Here is a 5,560-nt window from a genome sequence, read left to right as displayed (position 1 = left end):
CCATTAAGACTCCCAATGCAACTATAAAGCTTTCTTTTTCCATGACATTTATTCAAGTGCAACCACGCATGCAATGTGAATCGCAATATGTCACTGTAATCCAACTCTTGCATGGCATTAGTCAAACACCTATTCAATCTCATCTATATATCCTTGTTCTCTTATCTGACTAACATTTAATTTGCATGAAAATTGTTGTTTTGCCAGATAGAATTTGTCCCAAAAAAAAAAAAAAACCAAATAGAAAAGTAAACGAATATTCCTTTCGGACGGCACTCTTCATCATCCTTACTACTTCAAAACCATCTGATTAAATACCTTGCCGCAAGAATCTCGAAGTTGGAGATATCGTTTGCATCCCATTTATCTTGTTGTATAAGAAAATATCAGACGAATCATATTAAAGATAATTATTATGATAAAAACCATATCAACGGTCTTGATTGCACATGCCGATGAAGTAAATTTGAGTCCAAACAGGTTTATTTATTTATTTTCATAAGCAGCCTTCAACTTCGAAAAAAATAAAGAAGTTGTCATTTAGTTTTCTTTTAAAATGTCTTCAAATATATAATAAATAGTCTTATCCATGCTAATCATGTCTAACAAACAAGACCTCAAAGTAGAGATAATTGTGCCCCACTCAAACGGAAAAAATTTCCTACAACTGAATTGTGGGATAGTTGTTCTACCATAATACTCATCAAGTAACTAATGAGTGTTGTAGTAACAATTGTATGATCCCTCATGAAGCAAAACCTGTATGGAAAAGAATTATATATGTAGATCTTAGGATTGGGAGACACCCAGTTTTTACACAAATTATGACACATGTTATTAGTTGTTAGACTAAACCATTTGAACTGTAAAGATTGCATTAGTTATCAAGTATTTGTTGAAAAAAATGCTAAATTTCCCTTGAAGGTATCAACAACAATATCTTAAACTACCATGTACTCATCAACTAGTACTACAACCTAAAGATATCCTTCTTCATTTGTAAGTGAGAAGTCTCAAATTCACTCACATGAATCACAAGGACGTATAATATTTGTTGAATTTGATATCTTGTTATAGTTGAACTATTATGTGGCTTTACTCAATGTAGCGCTGTAACTGTTGGAAGTAATTACAATCAAAATTTTTATATCAAAGAGGACTAAGTCGAGACATAACAACTCGAGTATCATCCCCAATGACCAGTGGACACCCCACTCTTCGTTCACGGTCGACTACAACCTGAAAGAATGAGAGTGAAACTTCACTCATGATTGCAGGTTAAGGGTTGATTCTCCTCTTCAAATAATAATAAAAGCCATTGACGCTATTTTAATTAAATTAAAACGCATAGCTTCATTTTATCCCTAGGTCTTGTTATACTTACATTACCCTTTCTGTGATTGGGTTCTATTGACTATTGGTCCTGATGATATTAATCACGCTACAACAAAACATTATATTTACCACGACAATTTTATAACAAAACATTATATTTACCACGACAATTTTATCACGGACTTTAGAAGCTCGTGGTAGAAAGAAATCAATTATCACAGTCAAAGTCAGCTCGTGGTAAATATGATTAATTCATCACGGTTATATTCACGTCCGTTGTTGAAATTAAAAATCACCACGTGTAGTGCTTGTGGTGATTAACTAAAACCACCACACCGCCTTTCTAAATTGCACCACGTATCTTGACCGTGGTTGATATTTTTAATGTTTTTTTATTTTGTTTTTGTTAGTGACTTGATAATATTTGGGGATATTAAAATTATTTGCTATTCCCCCGCGCGCGCCTTAGCTGTGTGATTTTAATTTTTTCCCCCAATTGAGAGATAAAAATCTTGAAAACTGAAAACGCTAACTGTCCATCGTTTTCTTATTCACCTTCAGTCCCATGCTTAGGATTCGTCTACCCTGTCTACCAATTTTAGATTAGACTCCATCACCCGACTCTTCTCTCTCCCCTTCTTTTTCTTTGAGACGAACGTCCAACTCCCCTCTCTTACCTTAATTCTCTATCTACCCCTTCTCGTATCCTCTCTCTTCCTCATCTCTTTCACGCAACAGCGATGTTGTCCACAGGTCACCAACGACCCTCAATTATACCTCCAAGATGCTCTTCCTGTCCTCTTTCCAACCCCCGAGTTAGTTTCTACAAATTTGTAGCCGAATTTCCTCAATTTTAGATCCAAGAAATAGTGACCGTGGGTTTTTCTGCCAATTTCCGGCCAAGCCTGCCAGAATTGGACCTCGACCCAACAGGTAAAAATGATCCTCTCCTCGTGGGCTGTCATCCAGTGTAAGTGTTTTTCCAAAATAAAAACTTTCAGTTTTTGGGATTTCTGTAAACTTTTTAATTTAGTGTTAGTTCTTACTTATTTTTAGTGTTATTTGATACAGATTTATTGTTAAGGCTGTCTTCGTGTTTGATTTGATGGGTTGCTTTAATTTTCTTCTGGGTTTTCTGTTTTGCCTTTGTATTGGTGGTTTCTGCTGGTTCTGATAAATATATAGCATGTATGATGGAGTTGATTGTAGTAACAAAGTACCCACCATGTGCTTGAAGGCAGTGGCGGAGCCAGAAATTCATGTTAGGAGGGGCACACTTTAGATCAAAATGGACATAATACATGTAGAAACTATCTTGTTCTTTTGGTCGTCTTGGTATCAAATTTAAAAGTGAGTGACTATACATTTATTCTTCATTATAAATGGTCAACTACATCAAGAGTTGAAACATTATTAAAAGCACATTCATTTATTCTTCATTCTTGATATTAAATTCAAAGGTGACTGACCATGTATTCATTTTCTCATACCGACCAAGAAAACATTTTTCTAAAAACATTAAGCCTTGAGAGCATTTGAAAGGTTTTTTGTGCTAATTTGGAAAAAGGAAATATTTTTCTCTTCTTGATTTCATAGATGATATAATAGAGGGAAATGAGAAATTAACGAAAATAATAGTCTGCAAGCAAAGGGTAAAATTGTAAATGGGCAAGAAATAGAGAATATGATCAACTAATATTGGTATATAACTATAGTTTCAAATCTCTAATGTAAAAAATTGAAGGCTTTGTATGTGTTGGATTGAAGTTAATTGGACTAACTAATACAATTACAAATTCAAGTTGATAGTGGTATTATAAAATTAATTAATGTTAGTAGAGATTGTTAGGAAAAAAATTATTTGAGGATAGGCTCGAGCCTACCCTAGTCTAAAGGTGGCTCCGCCACTGCTTGAAGGAATGCCAGAGTGGGTATTGGATAAAGCGCGTATCTTGAATCTTGATTGAAATCCGGAATCAATGTGAAGAAGTTTATCTCTTCATCTGGGCTTTATGCTTCGAGTTCCTTCTGTGAAATAGTGCTCGTTTTGAGAAATATCCAGAGTGAGTATGAGTGTAAGAAAGAGCTTACGAAATCTCCAATGCATGCTAGTTTAGGTAGTCCATAAATGTGTAAAAGTGAAGTTAAATCTGAGTCTACTATTTGTACTCTATTCTTTGAATGCAGCTTCTAGATGCCTGCTAGTTTAAAGTTTGAACTTTTTTCACATTGACAACTGAAATCATTGAGTTAAAAAAAAAAAAAAAAAAAAAAAAAACTTGTGTTCCCCTCATGGGGAATAAACATATTCCATTCCCAACTTGTGATTCAAATTTCCACTTCGTGGTCCTTAATCATCCTTATCGTCGAATTGTGAAGTAGTCGTCTAATGAAATTAATATTTCAAGTCTCAAAATTTGATACGTTCTAGCACTTTTTTCCACATTTAGTTTTTGTATGTTTGAGTTTTTAATACCAATTTTCAGTGATGTTTTCTAAACTTGTGGTTTTTGTAGCTTTGCAGTTTACCCTTTTTATTTGCACAAAGAACTTGCAGACAGGGTAAGAACTTTATATTGATTTCTGGGCTAATTAATGATTTAGCTTATAGCATTGGTTTGGTTCCTATTGTTTATGTTTATAAAAACAAAATCTTTGTTTATGGTATTGGGTTGGCTAATCTTGTATGGTATATATTTGCATAAATATATATGTAGTGGCTCTGTTTAGCAGATTCATAATCTATCATGTGTTTATCTTTTCTCAGAGGACCCCCCTTAATATTTTTTTTTCAAGAGTTCTATTCACTTTTCTTGATTGAGATCAAATGTATATTTCTACCTATACAAGTACAAGATTTTTTTCTTGATCCATATGCTTATGTCCATGCAGATAGAGAGAGGCAACAATTGTTAAGGCTCAAGCATTAGGGGCAGTAGTTCGCTCTCAAGGTCCTTTGCTTGGAGGTGTTCAAAGAAATGTGAAGTCTTCAAAGTGACAATGTCCTTGTTTGTTGAAGGTCTCTGGATAGTTTGGTATTTCTTTGTATATCTCATCGTATTTTTGTTAGCTTTAGTTTAGTGTACAATTGTAATGTTTGAATCTATGATTTTTTTTATTAATTGTTATATTGTAGTAAATGTGTAATTTGTTTATAAATATTATATAATACATTTATTAAACAATATTTTATTTTTATTTATTTTTCAATTTTGTTTTATAACGGGCATTAGCCGTGATCAATTTGTAATCAACAACGGTTATAGTGCACGTGGTGTTAGATCTGCTTCTACAACGGGCCCAATCCGTAGTTATATTACAATTAACAACGGGCATAACCCGTGGTAAAATCTGTGACTTTCTATCACATCCAAATTACTAACGGGCACAGTGTCCGTGGTGGATTACAATCTACCACGGGCATCGACCATGATAGATGAGTTTTTTTTCTACTAGTTGTTACTTATCGTTATAGAGTTCGTTATTTCGATTGACTTGACACCCAAGTAAGCCTTCTCTTCACATTAGAAATTGAAAGAAGCTTAAAAATGTTTACATTCAAGAGGCTTTTGTCAATCACTGGGAAATTTGAATAAGAATCTCAATACTTTGTCAGAAACCCCTATTAGTTTTGAGCTTTGAATCAGTTGAGTATGATTGTTATCTCTGCAGGGAGCGCTTAAAAAATGTCACCTGAGCATGCCCCTTTACGTAAGTGTTGGAAATTTTGAGTAGAAATTTCATTGTCCCACATTGGTCACTACCAAAAAGTTTCCTCACTTTATAATTAATATATAATTGATAATTAATTATAAAGAAGCAATATCTTCTTCCGGGGCTCCTTTATAGAAGGAAGCAAATAAAAGTGAAATGGAATCCATTATGGAAAATAACATATGGGAATTGGTTGATTTACCTCCCGGTAGTAAACTAATTGGTCATAAATGGATTTTCAAGAAGAAACTTAAGGCGGATGGAACCATTGATAATTTCAAGGCACGTGTAGTAGCCAAAGGTTATCGCCAAAAGGAAGGGTTGGATTATTTCGACACCTATTCTCCAGTTTCTCACATAACGTCAATTAGGACGTTAATAGTGATTGCGGTTGTATACAACTTTGATATACATCAAATGGATGTAAAAACAACATTTTTAAATGGAGAACTGGATGAAGAAATATACATGGAACAACCTAAAGCGTTCAAGCTTAAGGGACAAGAAAACA

General features: G+C 33.9%; 1 long non-coding RNA gene across 1 annotated transcript; it reads left to right on the top strand.

The window, feature by feature from the left end:
• The first annotated feature begins 1,813 nt into the window (after positions 1 to 1,813).
• On the top strand, positions 1,814 to 4,520 carry LOC126626882 (uncharacterized). Its single transcript, XR_007624798.1, has 3 exons — positions 1,814 to 2,305; positions 3,860 to 3,897; positions 4,228 to 4,520. It is a non-coding gene; the product is annotated as an uncharacterized LOC126626882 (long non-coding RNA).
• Positions 4,521 to 5,560: the final 1,040 nt, after the last annotated feature.

Source organism: Malus sylvestris, chromosome 6 (genome assembly GCF_916048215.2).
Source record: "Malus sylvestris chromosome 6, drMalSylv7.2, whole genome shotgun sequence".
In the NCBI taxonomy this organism is placed as follows: Eukaryota; Viridiplantae; Streptophyta; class Magnoliopsida; order Rosales; family Rosaceae; genus Malus; species Malus sylvestris.
The sequence above is the reverse complement of the archived record's forward strand: the minus strand, read 5'-3'. Positions and strand labels throughout refer to the sequence as shown.